The sequence below is a fragment of the Cupressus sempervirens genome, chromosome 8 (genome assembly GCF_028749045.1).
Source record: "Cupressus sempervirens isolate cs-2001-9-10 chromosome 8, ASM2874904v1, whole genome shotgun sequence".
Taxonomy (NCBI): Eukaryota; Viridiplantae; Streptophyta; class Pinopsida; order Cupressales; family Cupressaceae; genus Cupressus; species Cupressus sempervirens.
This window is the reverse complement of record NC_143125.1, coordinates 256,706,896-256,728,246: the sequence shown is the minus strand read 5'-3', so window position 1 is coordinate 256,728,246 and position 21,351 is coordinate 256,706,896.

Below are 21,351 nucleotides of genomic sequence, written 5' to 3'. Positions count from 1 at the left end.
CTCACCAGGTTAAATGATCCAAACTTGCAGCATCACTCCCTTACTCTTCTAGGAACAATATCCCTCGAAAGGTTTTAAAGGTCTACTAGGGTACCATAGCACTCCCCAGTCCAACCAAGGTTTCCATGATTTCCTAAGGTGTTATTGGAACACTTGTACTATGCTTGAACTGATAACAACAATGGGTTTGTACCCGATTTCAAGATTTCTTCACAAAAGGGCTTCAAGTAGAGCCCCTAATTAGTCCTCCACCTAGATTTCTAGGGCCAATAGCTCCTTTGTCTTAGAGTTTCAACACCTCTAGCCTTAAGAAAAATTGATACATAGGACCCATGCTCAATTATTTTTAGAGTCTTACGGTGCGTACAGGTCGTACAACAAAAATAGCAAAATTGAGGGTTTGGTAGGGTTTTCGTGGCTGCTTCATGTCCCCACTTTTAAGACACCTTACATACTTCATCAAGACTCCTCCTCCACAATTTAGAATCTCCTCATACCCCTCTTCAATCCCTTAGAAGGGCCAATCATCATTCTTCAAGCTTTGCTCTCGAGAGCTCTTTCTTTGCTAATAGTCCCTAGCTGGGCATTGCCTAGCTCATGAGGGCTTGGTCAAAGAATTCTTTGCACTCACTTTCAGGGCCCTTTCTTGCAAATTTCCATGGTGGAGACAAGACTTGCAATCCTTTCATGATAAACAACTCCAAAACTAGCAGAAAACAAGTATCTTTGAAGAAATTTACAAAATCTTTCAAAACTTGGTCACAAACTATAACTAATGCATGGTGAATATAGAGGCTATGAGTATCTAATAATTTTTAGCTATTATAGAGAACTTTCATATATCTATTGCTTGACCTCATTCAATCCATGTCTCTTGGCTTAACGCTCCACTTTCATGGCATTAATATCCTTAAAACTATATTATGCCAATGCTTTGAGATAATGGGATGCATGTCCCATGTTCATTTGTGAAAAACTACTTTCCTAAACCTTTTTGTTCTTTAACTTCTTGAATTTGATGCTTTGTCTACTATACAAATCATCTTTCACATGAGCAACACGACAACCATGAACTTCATTATTTTGACATCTTTTGGAATCCCTTTTCTCATTTAGGCTATGAATTTTGGAGCACCTATTGTCATCTTCTTTAACACTACTACTACCATAATGCTATAACTGTCACATTCTCCAAAGGGAAAATCTCACTATTTCAATGTCTTATCCTTAATGCTATGACAATTGCACATCTTTGGACCTCTAGATTTGTTAGGTTCTTATTCATTAAATCACCATTCATCATAACGATATAATAATATATTGATATAGTGTAGCCTCAAAATCACCATATATCACTAGTGCACTGACATATATGCAAAAATATTTGAAAGCCTTTTTTGAATTCTCAGTTCATGCTAGGTGAAACTTGTAAATTTATTCTAATAGAGTTCAACATTGAAAAAATAGGAGTAGATAATAAGTTTCCTCAAACTACCAACCTACCACCTCCCAAATGGCATTTGGAGCTCCTCTTCATAGCTTAAACTATGATTGTTCCTACATGGTTATCCCTTTATGAACTAACTCACAACTTTTCAACTCATTGTAGTATTTGATTGTGAGTCATCTTGCACATACAAAACTTGGTGGTTTGTTAAAAGATCCTTGAAACATTTTAATTTATTACTCCTACCATAAATAGTACTAAATGTCTTCTATTCTATTACACATGATTACTAGATTTATTAATATTGTTGTCTCACTGTGTCTTATTTTTTGTTAAATTTGCTATCATATGATCCATTAAATTAGTTCTTATATACATCTACCATAAAGGTTCTCCATGTTTTTTACCATATGACTATAATCTATGTGAAATAGTAGCATACTAGCTTTTAAGAGGTTTTTCATTATACTTTAATCAATCATTGATCTCAATTGGACACCTCTATTCCATTTGCACATAACTACTACATAGGCTTCTCACATGTACTTTTTCACTTGTTTGGACTAAGCACTATTGTTGTTCTTAGTTGAAAGAAAAGTTAGAATGTTTTTTAAGATTGTCATGATCATACTTTGCCACTTGACATTCTTTTACTCATTCCATCTACATGAGAAATGATTCCACTTTCTTTAACCCTACCACAAAGCCCTATAAACGAACATGAATATTAAGTTTAATACCATGTCATTTTTTTCATTGAAATTAGCATTTTGATAAAGATTTAAGAGTTTTTATAGAGATGTTCATGGTTACACTACTACAAAGGTTTAAAAAGTTGTTCATCACACTCACTATTGTTGCCTTGAATATTTTCCTTTTATCTCATTCCTTCGTAACTCCTTTACCTCATGCATTGATTATCATTAACATTATTTTGACAATTATATTAGGGTAAATGCACAAACCTGTGTCACCTTTTATAAAGAAACGAGATATCAAAATGTGATAGTTCAACATTAATGACAAAAAAATTGGTATTTGTGTTTAAGATATGAAGATGATGTAAACTAATGAAATTTTGGATGAAATTTATGCCTATAATTTTTATAATTTTTTTGAGTAAGAATTTATCTATTTTATTTTATTTTGAAGTCCCTTTTTTAACTATAAAAAATATAGGGTGTAGTTCCCATCAAACAAGTATATGAAAATCATCTTTTTATTCTAATTTGAAAATATCTTATAGATGACATGTATAGCTAGTGAACAAAAAAAGAAATAATTATTTTTGATGTATATTCTCTTTGTTATAAGTACTCAAGTTTGACCTTATCAGAATCCAATATTTTTTTCCTCCCGTCAAAATTTCCCTATTGAATCTATACCTTCTTGAAAAAAAACTACATATTCATGAAGATGATTCTCTCCTCTAGAGATAAATATAATTTTTAAATTTTTTTGATTTGATTTACTATTTTTTTTCCTTTTCTGAGGGAACATCTTCTAAAATGTTGAAATATCAACTTATAATATTTTGATATTATAACATGCTATAACTAATCAAAACACTCAAAAATTTATATAATGATAATATCAAATTTGAGAACTATAAAAGGGTATTTTTAGTTTTTGAAAAATAATTAAGGTTTGATAGAAAAATGAAATTTGACCAAAATAGGTTTTGGTATCATAAATGGTGACACAAATTTGTGCTTTTACCCATTAACCTTTTATCTAAAACCCTTCATGAACATCATCTCCCTTAGTCTATGATGTACATCCCAACCAATCATTACTTGGAATGTAACACTTTCCATAGTCATTCCCTATCATATTCAAAAAAGTTCTCTACTTTGATATTTATTTACCATTATCTACTCTTTATTGCATATATCCTATGAGTTTCTTGTCTCTCTCTTTGGAAAACTATCCTCAATACATTGTGTAGAGTCTATTCACTTATTGACATTCTAAAATATACTTTCATACTTTATAAATCCATTTACTTTGACTTCTTTTTTATTGTCTCTCATGAAACTATCATACATTGGTGAGGGTCACATGTACCCATAACTATCAAAAGAACACTTCTTTAAAGGATCCAAACCATTATTCAATATAAGACAATGAACTAAAAAATATCACAGTTTACAAATCTATCATTTAGGAGCATGTTAATGTGATTGGCATTTGTGAATGATAATGCAAGCGGTAGTGAATGTATTCTTTTCTATTCACAAATATGAAATTACATAAGATAAGATCCTTAAGAAACCCTCATAATGATACAAAATAGTGATCTCTATCATTCCTTTGATAGTTTTGACATGATCTTATAAACCTATGGCACATTAGAATATGTGTCATATTAAGCGTACCTCTAATAAACCTTTAAGATCGTGAGTTATGACGAGGAGGAAAAGTTATGAACCCTTTAGAATCTTCTCCTTGTACACATCACACCATGTATTTTCCATGATATTTTTAATGTAGGGGAGATAAGTAGAAATTTATGAACTCTTGTAAGCCCCTTAATGTTTCATTATCTTTTTTCGGGACATTTCAGTTCAGCATGCCTAAGAACATTTGAGTGCTCAATAGGATAGGACAAGGTTGGGGCTAGTGTTTACCTAGCCACTTGGAGCTAATAGAATAGACAATTTGATCCCGTGATGAAAGGTGAGAGAGAGTGGGCAATTGGAAACTTTGTACTAGCCAACACAACAAGCTTCAGCATCACTCAAGATGGCATCGCAAAATCAAAATGGAGTAAGATCTCCAAAAAGTGAGATAGGTTATTGTAGGTCTCCATAAAATTGTCCTATAGGAACTTGAATCACATCCATACCTCACACTAGCTGTGAGAGATACCCTATCAAAGATTGCTGCCCTATGGCATTTAGTGACCCTTGGGGATGTTTTAGTTCAGCATGCCCAAGAACATTTGAGAGCTCAACAAGATAGGACAAGCTTTGGGATAGCATTTACCTAGCCACTAGAAGCTAACAAAATAGATAGTTTCATCCCATGATGAAAGATGAGAGAGATTTAGCAGTAGACAACTTTGTATTGGCCAACACTACAAGTTTCAGCATCACTCGAGATGCCATCACAAAATCAAAATGGAGTAACATCTCAAAAAAGTGAGAGGGTATTGTAGGTCTCTACAACATAGTCCTATAAGAATCAGAATTGCATCCATACCTCACACGAGCTTCAAGATATGCCTCATTAAAGATTTCTGCCCAAGGCATTTAGTGACCATTAGGGACGTTTCAGTTCGGTGTGCCTGAGAATGTTCGAGCACTCAATGGGATGGGATGAGCTTGGGGCTAGTGTTTACTCAACCACCCAAAGCTAACAGAATAGACAGTTCATTCCCACAATTAAAGGTGAGAGAGATTTGGCAGTTGGCAACTTTGTACTAGTCAACACTACAAATTTCAACATCACCTAAGATGGCATCAAAAAATCAAAATAGAGTAAGATCTCCAAAAAGTGAGAGAGTTTATTGTAGGTCTCTGCAACATGGTCCTATAGGAACTAGAATCACATCCATATCTTGCATGAGCTTTGAGATATGCCCCAACAAAGATCATTTCTCTATAGCATCTAGTAACCCTTAGGAATGTTTCAGTTCGGCATGCTCGAGAATATTGGAGCACTTGATGGGATAGGAAAAGCTTGGAGATAGGGTTTACCCATCCACTCAAAACTAATGAAATAGACAATTTAATCCCATGATGAAAGGTGAGAGAGATTTGGTAGTTAGCAATTTTGTATTGGCCAACACTACAAGTTTTAGCATCACCTAAGATGGTATCACAAAATCAAAATAGAGTAAGATCTCCAAAAGGAAAGAGAGTTTATTGTAGGTCTCCACAACATGTTCCTATAGGAACTAGAATTGCATCCATACCTCACACGAGCTCTAAAATATGCCCCATCAAAGATCGCTTCCCTATACCATTTAGTGACCCTTAGGGACATTTTGGTTCGGCATGTCTGAGAACATTTGAACACTCAATGGTACAGGATGAGCTTGGGCCTAAGGTTTACCTAGCCACCCAAAGCTAATGGAATAGAGAGTTTGATCCCATGATGAAAGGTGAGAGAGATTTGGAAGTTGACAACTTTGTACTGACCAACACTACAAGTTTCAACATCACCCGAGATGGTGTCACAAAATTCAAATGGAGTAAGATCTTCAAAAAGTGAGAGAGGTTATTGTAGGTCTTTACAACATGGTTCTATAGGAACTAGAATCATATCCATACCTTGCACGAGCTCTGAGGTATGCCCTGTCAAAGATCATTGCCCTATGGCATTTAGTGACCCTTAGGGACATTTTGGTTCAGCATGCTTGAGAATGTTTGAGTGCTAAATGGGACATGAACAACTTGTGGATAGGGTTTACCCAGCCACCGAGAGCTAACGGAATAGGCATTTTGATCCCACGATGAAAGGTGAGAGAGATTTGGTAGTTGGCAACTTTGTAGTGGCCAACACTACAAGTTTTAGCATCACTTGAGATAGTATTGCAAAATCAAAATGGAGTAAGATCTCCAAAAAGTGAGAGATGTTATTGTATTTCTTTGCAAGACAGTCCTATAGGAACTAGAATTACATCCATGCCTTGCATGAGCTCCAAGATATGTCCCATCAAATATCACTGCCCTATGGCATTTAGTGACCCTTAGGGACGTTTTGCTTTGGCGTACCCATGAACGTTCAAGCACTCAATGGGATGGGATGAGCTTGGGGCTAGGGTTTACCTGGCCACTTGGAGCTGACAGAATAGATAGTTTAATCCCATGATGAAAGGCGAGGGAGATTTAGCAGTTGACAACTTTGTACTGGCCAACAGTACAAGTTTCATCATCACTTGAGATGGTGTCGCAAAATCAAAATAGAGTATGATCTCCAAGAAGTGAGACTTTATTGTAGGTCTCGATAACCCTATCCTATAGGACCTAGAATCACATCTATACCTTGCACAAGTCCCAACATATGCCCTGTCAAATATCATTGCCCTATGGCATTTAGTGACCCTTAGGGACATTTCAGTTCAGCATGCCCAATAATGTTTGATTGCTCAACAAGATAGGATGATCTTGGGGATAGGGTTTACCCAGCCACCCAGAGCTAATCGTATAGGCAGTTCGATCCCATGTCCCTTTTTTCATTAAGTTACAAATTTGAGTAACTTTTACAACTTTCAACAATGCAACTTTGCACAAAAAGTGTAATTTTAATATTTTTCACTTGATTCCACTTCTACAACTTGGAAAAGGTTTGGCAACACTAATATAACTCATTTCCAAACACTCAGCCCTTCACTAGTTCCCAAACTCTTGCAAAGTTGTCAGCATTTTTGCAATTTTGCTTTGACAACTTTTACAATTTTTTGCAATTTTTGACATCTTAACTACTAGATGCCTAAAACCTAACCTAATGACCCTAAGGACCTTTATAACCTTCTAAGAAACATAATAAATATTTTTTTCTTAAAAAATCACCTATATTGCTCATTTTTGACCCCTTGGTTCAATTTGGCACTTTGCCTTATAATGGTACCTTGAGTCCAATTGACCTTACATCTTGTGTCTTATTACATCATTTTGAACCTTGTTCCTAATTCACAACTAGGATGACACATATCTATTTTCATTGGTTCCCTACACCAATTATCATCCAATTTGACAAGTTTTGAGTGGTTGAGTGCATGAAAATGAATTAAATTTGATGCCATAGGTATAGCACCAGGAGATCTTCCTAAAGGAGGACATGGTTTTATGTAAAATATTCAAATTTATCATCATAAGCATGGTGTAGGATCAACTAACAAGTCCTAGAAGTGATTTCTTGGTCAGATTTGAAGAGGCCCTAGTTTTTTACCTTGTTTGGTGAGGGTTTCATAAAAATCACATATAGAGAGTTGATGGGTTCAATCCAATAGAAGAATCCTAACTTTAGGATCATATTAAGATAATTTACCAAGTTTTATGGTTGGGGGATAATTATTCTATATAATTCCTTTGTAAATGGAGGGGTTTTTATGCCTAAAAGGTTTCCCATAGTGTAACAGTAGAGACTTGGTCCAAAACAACCATACTTGATATTTTGATATGTTATAGAGAAGTGAAATGGGTATCCTAATCTTCAATTTATTTTCTTAATATTATGAGAAAATGTGGAAAAAAATGCAAGAGGACAACATTTTATGGAAGAGGAAAACATTTAATGCATTTTTTCTCTTTTTACATTATCACTTTGGAAAAGTGGAAATATTACTAACCTAGTTTGAAAATCAATTCCATTCTAGTTATCCTATTGAATTATTGTATCTTCTTTCATGCCAGTTACAACTAGATATAAGATTCACCAAGGAAAGTGACCTAAGGCTATATGGAAGAAGCATGACAATTTTCTCAAGGATTTACCAATTAAATTTTTAGATATTGTTCACTTTCACCCCAAAGGTCAAAACATACTAGACATGGTTTGCAAGATAATGATCCAGATCCAAAAATCACTAAGGAAGAGATCTTACAATTTCAACAAGATAAATATTAACAAAAGCTCATGAAATTGAACTTGGATCAAGAAAAAGATAAATTCTTCATGCACTTATTCTCTCAAGGAGTAAAATTTCCACACAACCTCAATGTTGACAATTTGATTCAAAAGGAGGAACCTTCACCTTTAGAACTTGTTATGAAACAAATGGAAGAAATAAGGAAGGAGCCTAAAGTGATCAACTTGACCAATGACATTCAATCTACAAAACAATATGCTTTTCCACCTGAATATTGACTCAAAAAAATCTAATGACTCTAGTAGAGGTAAACCACCATGGGTTTCCAAATCTAAGCACACATGTACACCTCTAGGAGACTCACTTGAATTGGTGTTGAATACTTTGATATCGAATAAGATCATTACACTACCATATAACTATAAACCTTATGAACCCAAGGTTAAGCCTAAATTTTGGAATGACAATCACTATTGCATATATGATAGAAATAAGGGTCATAAGATGAAAAATTATGTCATAGAGCACCTAAATTTGATTCATAAATATGCTTGTAATAAGGTCAAGAGATAGATCTCATGATCTCCCTATGACCCATCCATTTTGTTAAGGACACAAGCACCTTGGTGTATTTACAAACCTTGAGCATCATTTGGTCCTAATGGATGATATGTTAGTCATTTCATGTCTTTTGAGCTGTGCTTTAGGGGTTTGGAAACCTAACAAAGTTTCTAAGTGTTAATTAAGTTTAAATGCAACATTTCTTGCTATATCGACAAAAGTTGCTTAAAAGTTGTTAGCAACTTTTACAATTTGCTAAGAAACTTTTTGGTTTAGGAGTCCCAACGACTCAAACCATTTGATGGTTGAGTGGAATGATTGTAAAAAGCCTATTTAGTCTTGAGACATTCAAAAATGGATAAAGAGGGAAGATCTAATTGTAAACTTGCTTTCAAATCAATAAAATATACCTGTTTCAGTGCAATTTCTTAACATTTTATAAGTACAGTACACAAGAATAAGGAGTGGATGATGACCTTTTTAATCTAAAAGTTGATGCTAATTTTTTGAAGGCTTTGAGTAGTGGTTTTAAGTTTTTATCCTTTTTCTTTCAAAAGTAATTAAATTTATAAGCTTGTTGGTTTCAAAATCCCCCAATTTCAAGGTTTTGGCATTCAAATGGCCCTAACTTACTGATCCATTGGTGGAATTTCTTCTCCACTTGTATGAAGCAAGTTAGAGATGTGTAATATAATAATTTTTTAGTTTTGGAATAGGAATTGAAGACATTTATCTTTGAGAGGAAGCCGTAGGTCAAATATCACCATATATTTGACTAGTTTTAAGGAGACCAGATTAGATAAATAGATGAAGAGACTTTAAGGACTTGGTGATCAAACAAATTGTCCTTTTTTGAGTTATTAGAACACCTTGGAAGTGGATTTTTGATTCTATGCACCCATTCCTAACCTCTTGCTTTGAAACCCAAGCCTAACCTAGCTAATTAAGCCTGTGGACTTAGTCAAGGTTATGATATGTTGGAGTTGAGTCAATTTCTACAACTTTGGGGTTTGAGAGAATTTGAAAAAGGTTATTTGAAAGTGTGATTTTTTCCTTAATTATTTTGGGAAGTTTTGAAGTTAGTGGCAAAAATCAGGGATTGAGACCTAATAGAATTCTAGGTCCTTCCTTACAATTTGTGTTGCGGGTTGTTTGGAGTGCAACCAGTCATTGATTTTTCTTAGTTGGGTTGTGACTAAGTAGTTTCTATCCTTTTTTGGAAGGTGTGAGGCTTAGAACCATAAAATCCCTATTTTACCCAAATTAACAGAACTTGTCCTTAAAGGTTTGATTTGGTTCAAATTGCTTTGTGTCATACTTGTGTATGGTGAGTCTTAAAACCCTCATATCAAATCCTTGTAGAGGTATACACTTGTTGAAGTGAAACAAACCAATTGTTCAATCCTTTGAACAACTTGAGTGTTGGTTTTGGGGTTGTGTCTTATGGTTGTGCTTCCATTGTTGCACTCTGCAGCAAATTATATGAAACTTAAATACCTCATTCAAGATCTCATTGATGATAAGAGAGTTGGGGTGGATGGACTCATGACTAATGCTGATCATAAGGTTTTTACTGAACCCAGGTACACAAGCATGAACAAGAAGAAATTTCTAGGAAGAAAAATAAGATGCAAAGATCAACTACATATGATTGAGCCAACTTGTGAGAACATAAAAATGTTTAGGTCTAAAGGGAAAAAGGAAGGCTAAAAATAAAACATTGATGAACCACCTATGATTATACTTAAGGGTGTGCATTCTTCCACACAATCACAACCTTGCAATCTTGAGACTAAGAGCAAACAAACATAACAACCTATGGTCATCCTTAAAGGATTTGACCCCCGAACCCATACATATGCTAAAAACTTGAATCTTCTGAATAGGAGTGAACCAAAGATCATACACTTTGGTATTAACACTTCCAAATAGACAAAAAAAATAAAAGATAAAAGCATATTAGTCATAATATCATTATTGGTAACAATGTTCCAAATCCAAACAATTATTTCTTTGAGCTTCTAGCAATGATCAATCAGCTTACTAAATGGCTTGATGAGTCTTGGAAACTTCTTCCATTGTATCCTTTCTTTCGCCAATTTGAAGTTTCTGGTTACATGCACACAATCATGACTTTACATCACAAAGCATTCACATTCTAACAATTTTCATGTTCTTTCATTACATTTTGATCTAAACAAAAAATTCTAAACTTTCACTTATTCAAATGACTAATCTAAAAATGGGTCCTATTAAAGAATCTAATATAAATTGAAATAATGTATCTAGATTCTAAACAAATCAAAACATAAAATTTGTGATTTAAACTTACTTATCACTTACACATAATAACAATACCCACCTTGTCATGTGGACAATCTTGGGGGTGAGGTTGCAACATTGTATTTGGATAGAATTGATCACTCTTTCTCTCTCTCCCTCTCTCCCTATTCAATCTAATGAACCAACTAGATCTGATCTACATTTTAATGTCTCAAGTATTGCCTCGTGTTCTAACTCACGAGCTTTCCAAAGAATCTTATTATGTGGTTTTCCACCATATTTTATCAAGTGGACATTTGATGCTACAACAAGGTCTGAATAATGAAGAATCTTCCTCTCTATTTTCCAATCCTCAAATAACCACAAATTAAGGTTCTTCATAGAATATCATCTAAGCCATGTGCCCGTTACAACAACTGAACTGATATAGTGCTCTAAACCTTCACCATCTATAACTAAGTGATCCAATTTTTGTTTGGCTTGGACACAATGACACAACTAATAATATGTCCCTTCTACATTTTCTTCAAGTGCAATAACAAAAAAAAAAAGGCCTACAGTGACAAATTTACAAAATGCGATCATTAATTTAGAAAATACTTAGGTAAAAGTTATAAAGTTACATATTGAAATTAAAAAGATATATAAATATATATTACTAGGTTGCACTAGATCAGACAAGCAACCAAAGTCAATAGATGAATCCATATCTACCATTTCTAGTGCTTGTGGGGAATGATAGGTGTCAATTGGGTCCAAAACCTATATATCCCATTTGTCCACCCATTCAGTGGACTCGCAATCATCCCAATTTTTTTCTACACATGATGGACAATAGCATGCCATTTTTCGTGTGTGGATACTCCATGAACTTGCATTAGAGCTTCTAAAAGAGTGCAACTCACTGGATCCCATTAGTGTGCAACAATCCTCATATGGTGTAATGTTTGTATTATCTATCAACCAAAAGAATCTATGAACCATAGACTCACCTTCCTTACCTAGACCCATTGTAGCATTACACCACTAGATGATGAATTTTGTATGTATCAATATTGCTCCATCTTTTTACTTTAGTTCTTCATGAGCTAAGGTTCATTTGATGCATGTGCCTACACCATCATGCTCTCCCTTTCCATGACTAGCCTCTATGAAATTCCACATATATTAAATTCTACACAACTTGTGCATCCTACTCAACCAATAGAACATCCATGCATTCTTGAATTAAGATGCACAATTGTCTAATCAAATAATGTGTTAATGGTATGTTATACCACTGTTAGTAAAATCTCCATAAAATAGTTGAAAACAACCATGTACAAAATCTGTAGAATGTGATTGATCATCGCAGATGTAAAAATGGTAGACCCTCAAAATCTTCCTATTATCCTCTGTACTTGTAGGTGAATGCATGAATGTTATGTGAACAAATATGAAAACCTATTGAGAAGTATAATACTTTTCTTGCACCTCATCTTGTGTTTGTAGTGTGTAGTTCTCTATAAAGTCTACAACTGAAAAAATAGTATCCACTGGAAATATATCCTTGCACAACTTGAATTGCAAATCCAACCATTGAGCTCTATGTGTATACCTAACATACTCATACATAATCTTTTCACAAAAAATATTCATGAACTCATACACTAGAATCTTTTCAATGACTAAATCACATCTTTTACCCTGTTTGTCATCTTTTAGAGCATATGTCACTGTCATAAATTTTTCATAATCTACTATTTCATTTCCAATTGCATGTGTACTATCCATATGTTGACAAGTTGATAAAAGTTGCAAAGAACTACAAAAGAAGCATGTACCATCCAAGCATGATTTCTTATACAAATTTTGATGGTCCCCTATTTCACATAAAATGTTGCATATGAATTCCCCTAAAGATCTTGGTGGCTCATTCATGTCACAATCCTACAAAACAAACTCAGAATGCAAAAAAACACATATATGCCTAAAAACATCAAAATGGTTAGAAAGATAAATATGGATCCTACAACAAAAAGTTGTGCATGTGTGATTTATCTTCACATAAAAAGGTTTACCCATCTCAAAATATATTTGAATTTTTTGAATTTGAGGATACATACCAATAAATTTTGCAAAAAATTGTGTTTGAGTTGAGTCCAAAAAATGTTCCGCATGTGGGTCACGATTTTTGTCACCAATCCTCCTTCTTACAACATCTCTTTGATTAGGGGAAACATGTGTATTATTTTTTCAAAAATCTTCGATCAATGATTTCAAATCTTCACTAATTTCTTTATCCATTCATGGTAGTCTACCACTAAATGTCCATAGCTCATTTTTTTTTGGATCTTCCAATCTCTCATGCCTTAGCAAGGCTCTCCTTAGAGTACCTCTACCAATTTTTAATGTTTTTCTTGTCTTTCTCACGAGTCAAGATTTCTTCATTCGGGTAATTACTATTTTCAATGTAAGTACTTGTATTGTGATATTACTATCTTTGGTGCATGATTTAGAACCTTGTCATAAGCACTCATTAGATTCTATACAATGTTTTTTTCATTTGAATCATCCATCATTGTTAGCCCAAGAATCTCCATGATAGGCCTAAATTTCAAATTTCTCATCATTTCAACAAATAATTAGAATTGTCTTGTAATATTTAATTCTTCAAAAATTAATTTTCACATACGATAAAATTTTCTTTGACAAGTACGCTTGCTAATCTTGTCAGACATTGATTTCAAAATGTTAGTATCAATATCAATCAAATATTTTGGTCTTCTAAAATGAATTCTAGAAGGCATTATAATCTCTTCCATTCTCTTAACATTTTGAACATCAACATAAGGTTGAGTGTATTGTGTAATTTGAATCGAAGATGATGTACCTTGGCAATATGATGCAAAAGATGGAATATCGCCTACTTGATATGTTGATGTTGTGCCTTCAACATCACATGATGGAGTGTGTAAATCATCAAATCTAAAAATTAGTGCCTCTTTAACATGAGAGAATGATATGACTCCAACATTGGAAGATGGTGTAGGTTCACAATTCAACTGTCTTCTTGAGTGTAACAATCTCATTCATCTCTTTGTCTTTCCAATTCTTCCTCTTTTTCTATTTGTATTAGTGGTTCTTGATCCTCTACAAAAGTCAATTCTTCATTATTGCTTCGCAATTTTCTTTATTCACGTAGTAGTTTCATTTTATCTCTTTTAATTTCCAAATCTCTCTCCCTATCTTCATTTGTTTGAGTTTTTGGTTTCTTCCTTGGCATCATGATGATTTCTACATGTCAAATTATTCAAACATCTAAATTACTTACAATTTGTAAATTACAAATCATTCAAATACATATAAAAATTACAATTATTTCAATGAATAAACAATAAATATCAAACAAGTTGCCAAATTTCTAACCATTTCAAAATAACATTTCATTCAAACATACAAATTTCAATGAATTCACTATATATTAAACAACATATCAAATTACAATCAAATTTGTCTCTATATATCAACAAATAATATTTAAAAAGGATTGCACTAACCTTTTCTATAGAAATAATATTCAAAAAGCCTTCAAATAGCATATCCAATGATTGAATTTGATGTTTGCTAGCTTCAAAAAGTCTTCAAAAAGTTTTTTCTAACTTCCAATAGCTTGAAACCTGTGTTTTCTATTGGAACAATAGAATGCACACCAGACAAAAACTAGAATATGGATCAAAAGGGACCCAAACTTTCTTTGTGACCTTTTTGATGATTTGACATAGTGTGTATGCCCTATAAAGTGTGTATGCACTATAGTGCATATGCACTATGTCAAAACACATCTCTCCCTATGCAACCATCCCCCATCCCCTACTCTCTCTCTCTCCTCTCCCATCACCTACTCCCTCTCACTATCTCTCCCCCATCCCCTACTCTCTCACTCTCTATCCTCTTCCATCCCCTGCTCTCTCGCTTTCTCTCCTCTCCCATCCCCTACTCTCTCTCTCGCTCTCCCTCCACTTCCATCCCCTACTCTCTCTCTCCCTCTCGCCACACCTACTCTCTCTCATCCTCTCTCCTCTCCCATCCCCTACTCTCTCTATCTCACACACTCCCATCCCCCCTCTCTCTTAGGCTACTCTCTCTCCCCTCTCTCTCCCATCTCCTACTCTCTCTCTCTCTCTCTCTCTCTCTCTCTCTCTCTCTCTCTCTCCCATCCCCTGCTCTCTCTCCCTACTCTCTCTCCCCTCTCCCATCCCTTACTTTCTCTCTCTCGCTCTCCCTCTCCCACCGCCTACTCTCTCTCACCCTCTCTCCTCTCCCATCCCCCACTCTCTCTCTCTCTCTCTCACTCCCATCCCACCTCTCTCTCCCTCTCCCACTACCTACTCTCTCTCCCATCCCCTACTCTCTCACACTCTCCCTTTCCTGCTCCCTCTCTCACCACCTACTCTATCTCACTCACTCTCTTTCTTGCATCCCCTACTCTCTCTCACTCTCTCTTAGGTCTCACATCCACTACTCTTTCTCACTCTCTCTCCTCTCTCATCCCCTACTCTCTAGATCTCTCACACACAATACAATCCCTCCTCTCTCTCTCCCTCTCCCACTCCCTCTCCCACTACCTACTATTTCTCTCAATCTCTTTCTCTCTCTCTCTCCCATCCCCTACTCTCACACTCTCTCTCCCATCCCCTACTCTATCTCACACTCTCTCCCATCCCCTACTCTCACTCTCTCTCTCTCTCCCATCTTGTTCTCTCTCTTCCACCCCTTACTCTCTCTCTCACTCTCTCACTCTCTCACACTCTCTCCCATCCCCTAATCTATCTCTTACACACACTCTCATCCCGCCTCTCTCTCCCTCTCCCACCACCTACTCCCTCTCTACTATCTGCTACTCTCTCTCTCTCTCTCTCTCTCTCTCTCTCTCTCCCATCCCCTAAACTCTCTCTTTCATAGATACACACTCCCATCCCCCCCTCTCTTCTCTCCCATCCCCTACTCTCTAGATCTCTCACACACACTCCCATTCCCCCTCTCTCTCCCTCTCCCACTCCCTCTCCCACCGCCTACTATCTCTCTCTCATTCTCTCTCTCCCTCTCTACTCTCTCTCCCATCCACTACTCTTACTCTCTCTCTCTCCAATTCCCAACTCTCTCTCACATACTCTCTCCCATCCCCTACTCTCTCTCTCTCTCTCTCTCTCTCTCTCTCTCTCTCTCCCATCCCGTACTCTCTCACACACTCTCTCCCATCCCCTACTCTCTCTCTCTCTCTCTTACACAGATTCCCTTTCCCCTTCTCTCTCTCTCTCCCACTCGCTCTCCCACCACCTACTCTCTCTCCCCCATCCCTTTCTCTCTCTATCCCCTCTCCCATCCCCTACTCTATCTCTTTCATAGACACACACACTCCCGTCCTCTCTCTCTCTCTCTCTCTCTCTCATATGAGCTCTCTCTACCACCCCCTACTCTCTCTCACACTCTCACAGTCTATCTCATCCCCTACTCTCTCTCTATCTCTCTCTCTTAGACACATTCCCATTCCCCCCCTCTCTCTCCCTATCCCACTCCCTCTCCCACTACCTACTCTCTCTCCCCCATCCCCTACTCTCTCTCTCTCTCCCCTCTTCCATCCCCTACTCTCTTGATCTCTCACACACACTCCCATCCCCCCTCTCTCCCTCCCACACCCTCTCCCACCACCTAATGCCTCTCTCTCTCTCTCTCTCTCTCTATCTCCCTCTCCCTCTCTACTCTCTCTCACATCCCATACTCTCATTATGCCACCCCTACTCTCTCTCACACTCTCTCCCATCCCCTACTCTCTCTCTCTTACACACATTCCCATTCCCCTCTCTCTCTCTCTCTCCCTCTCCCACTCCCTCTCCCACCACCTACTCTCTCTCTCTCTCTCTCTCTCTCTCTCTCTCTCTCCCATCTCCTACTCTCTCTATATCTCTCTCCCCTCTCCCATTCCTTACTCTATCTCTTTCATAGAAAAACACACACACACATAACAATCCCCCCCCCCTCTCTCTCTCTCTCTCTCTCTCTCTCTCTTCTCTCCCATCCCCTACTTTGTCTCTCAGTCACTCTCGCTCTCCCACTCCCATTCCCACCACCTACTCTCTCTCTCACTCTCACTCTCTCCATCTCTAATCTCTCTCTATCAGCCCCTACTCTCTCTCTCTCTCTCACATTTTCACACTCTCTCCCATCCCCTTCTCTCTCTCTCTCTCTCTCTCTATCACACACACACACACACACACATTTCCATCCCCCCTCTCTCTCCCTCTCCCACTTCAAGCTCTTCCATTGCCTACTCTCTCTCTCATCCCCTACTCTCTCTCAAGCTACTCTCTCTCTCTGCCCTCTCCCATTCCCTACTCTCTTTCACACACATGCACTCCCATCGCCTACTCTCTCTCTCTCTCTCTCTCTCTCTCTCTCTCTCTCTCTCTCTCTCTCTCTCCCCCTTCCCCTACACTCAATCTCAATCTCCCATCCTGTACTCTCTGTCTCTCTCCCCATGCCATGCTCTCAATCTCTCTCTCCCATCCTATACTCTCTCTCTGCCACCCCTACTCTCTCTCACACTTCCTCTCTCTCTCATCCCCTACTCTCTCTCTCTTACACACATTCCCATTCCCCCCCTCTATCTCCCTCTCCCACTCCCTCTCCCATCACCTACTCTCTCTCTCTAATCCCCTAGTCTCTCTCTCCCCACTCCCATCTCCTACTCTCTCTCTCTCTTTCACACACCCATACACTCCCATCCTCCCTCTCTCTCCTCCACCATCCCCTACTCTCTACATCTCTCACACACACTCTCATGCCCCCCCCTCTCTCCCTCTCCCACTCCCTCTTCAACTACCTACTATCTTTGTCTCTTATTCTCTCCCTCTCTACTCTCTCTCCCCCATCCCCTACTCTCTCTCCCCTCTTCCATCCCCTACTTTCTCTCTTTGTCACCCCTACTCTCTCACACTCTCTCCCATGCCCTACTCTCTCTCACACACACTTCCATAATACTCTCTCTCTCCCTCTCTCATTCCCTCTCCCACTACCTACTCTCTCTCTGTCATCCCCTACTCTCAATCTCTCTCTCCCATCTCGTACTCTATCTACCACCCCTACTCACTCTCACTTCTCCTCTCTCTCCCATCACCTGCTCTTAATCTCTCTCTCCTATCCCGTACTCTCTTTGCCACCCATACTCAATCTCTCACACTTATTCTCTCTCCCATCCTCTCTCTCTCTCTCTCTCTCTCTCTCTCTCACTCTCTCTCTCTCTCTCTCTCTCTCTCACACACACACACACACACACACACACACACACACACACACACACACAGCCATCCTCCCTCTCTCTTGCTCCTGCTTTGTATCTCTTCTTCCCTCTCTATGCACTATTTAGGTCTCAATAGAGCTTGCACACTATAGTGTGCACACACTATTGAGACCAAAATTTAAAAATCTTTAAATATAGCACACGCATGCATCCTATAGGGTGTAAGAGCTATTCAAACCTTTGCATTCTACCAAGCCTAAGGCTTGGTTTTGCCTTGGAGATCCAACCCAAAAGTTTGGAGTCTATAAACTAGTCTGAGACATGTTTTGCTACAAACATACAAAAAATGCTTGATTTTTCTTGTGTGCTCTCCTTCAAGATTCCTCGTGGTTGACCATCATTAAAATCAGGTTACATGACATTGTAAGTCTCTATGTTTGCTATATAACCATATAATTTATTTTTAATTTGAACTATTTCAAGCCTTTCATCTATAATTTATTTTAAATGTATGTCCATTTTTTATGAAAAACCAACTTCTACTAATTGGGTTGTAGATTTTAGCCCGTTCATCAAATTTTGCAACAACTTAGTTTTTTAGAAACTAGACTTCATTCTACACACTTTTAAAATAGAAGTTTTGATTTTAGCTTAGTTTTCAATCATTTCTATAAGGATCACACAAATATTTCACATTTTTGGGATGTGTATAGTTAAAAATTCATTTAAAAAAATACAAATTATAAAATTACCCAAAAAATCTGGGATAAACTACATAGTGTTAAGCAACTTTTGACTAGACCGATTGAAGAATTTTTTTAAAAAGGTTAAAATTTTAGGGGGGCCACATTTTGTACTGTGTTATATTTTTCGGAATAAACAGTACTACTTTCTGTGGCCCCCTTTTTTGAGGACCTAAAACTAAACCATTTTGGAAAAAAAATTAGTAGTTTAGAAACTAAATTCAAAGGACTACTACTTTTGTTTTTGTAATATCTTAAAATTTTGAGTGTAACTATCTTCAAACTCTTGTTGAAGTTTAGGAATTCCTAATTTCAAAAAATACATGTCCACTTGTACTCCCCTTTTGGCACCACAACTTGGTGAAACATACAAGTGTATAAATTAAAATAATTAAAAGTAAAATTTAATTTGAAACACACATACATGTAAATACACAACATTAAATGTATGGTGCTATTCAATCATGTAATATATGTATTTTTTAAAATAAATTATCTTAGAGACCATATCTAATGTATTATAACCTGCTCAACCAAATGCGAAAAAATAAATATTTATACATGTACATGTATATGCGATAATTTAAAAAATAAAATTTCTTGATTAAATGATAACTAAGTGTACGCATGTATATGTGATAAAAATAATAAAATTCTTGATAAATTAGATTTTGATTTAACTACAGGGTTAAAATCAATGTTTTTAAATTTCATATAAATTCATATAGAGGTACATTTTACCTAATATTATTCTACATTTTTAGCTAATATTTTTCTGTATTTTTAGTTCCTGCCCATGGTAGGAATACTTATGCATTTGTTAAGATGCTTATATATTATTAAATTGTCCAATAGGATTTCAATATTTTTCAATTCAATAGTATATTACAAAGTCTATTATTTTTCACATATTTTTCAAACAATTAAAATACTATCTATCTAGGATTGCATTGGCTTCAAGCAATATAGGCAAGAAGAAAAATATTTTTTGCAATTAGAAATTAGAAAAAAACTAAAAACATCAAAGTTTGAGCAACTAAATTTGCACAAATATCATTTAATGAAAGCTTGTTAGCTGTCCATATAAATTAAATGAGGCTTGTTAGCTATCCATCTGAATTAAATGAGCATTCATCTTCATGTTAGCTTATTAATTGACACTTGCATTGGGAAGACAGGGATTGTCAGTATAGGTTATGGGAAACTAGAAGACCTTGGTCATTGCTTCATTTTTCACTTCTCCACAATAATACAACTACCACACATATGGCAGGAACTAAGACGCTTCACATCTTTTGTTTAACTAATGTTTTTAAAAATTTTTACCTAATGTTTTTCTACCTTTTTTAACTAATGTTTTTTGACATTTTTACCTAATGTTTTTCTACATTTTTAACTAATTTTTTTCTACATTTTATCCTAATGTTTGACTACATTCTTGCTTATGTTTTATATAATTTACTAACAAAACTAAAAAAAATAAAATATATTAAAAAATTAAAAAAATCTAAATAATTCACTCATTAAATACATTAAAATTTTTTTTTTGACTAACATTAACATTTATTAATCAAAAACCACTTTAAAAAAAAAATTAAAATGGAAAAAAAAAGCCACTAACCCATTACGACTGAAACATCTAGACCACTCTCCAAGAAATTTGGAACCACTATAGTGAAAATGTTAGCTACAAAGTGTTTTTGATGGTTTTATAAAACTGTGGTGTTTCAACCAAAATGGTATAGGCCACATGGGTACATGAAACTACCATGTATGTCCAGCCAAAATAGGTATGACCGTAAGCATTTTGGCCATAACCCTCTTCGATATCATAGAGGGTCACACAACTTTTTACTTTCACCTGACCATTTTATAGAGCTCAAAGTTAAGAATATTCTCATATATATAGTTTATTGGTTTTTATTAGATATAGTATTATTGTAATTAAAAATACTACAAGTACATATTTACCACTTGAGAATATATCAATTTTGAGAAAGAAAGCATTGTAAAAAATAAAATGTGGTGTTCTAAAGGAGAGAGACATATTCCAAAATATATAATTTTTATTTTGGTTGGATTAGACTTGTTTTGAAAAATGTGGTGGGAGATGAAAACTATTGATTTCAGGAGAGTTAAAATTTAAATTGTTATAAAAGAGAATATATAGGTGAAAAGCCTATTTTTATTTTCAGTTGATTTATCTATATATGTAGTCTATAACATAATCTAAGATCAAAGGGAGAAGGGTTTATTTCCATATAGTTTTGTGTTGGGAACTAGACCCCTCATTTTCAGCAACTAAAAAATTATCCTTAAAATTTAGGAAAATATATCAATTCTTATTCGAAATAATCATTAAAATAATAATCCTAAACTTATTCTATTTTTACACTTTTCATTAGTTTACTTCATTTTCAAATTCTAAATAATAATAATAGTTTTATGTCATTGAAGATTAATAGTTATACTTTTGTTAGACTTTTCCTTTATAAAAGGG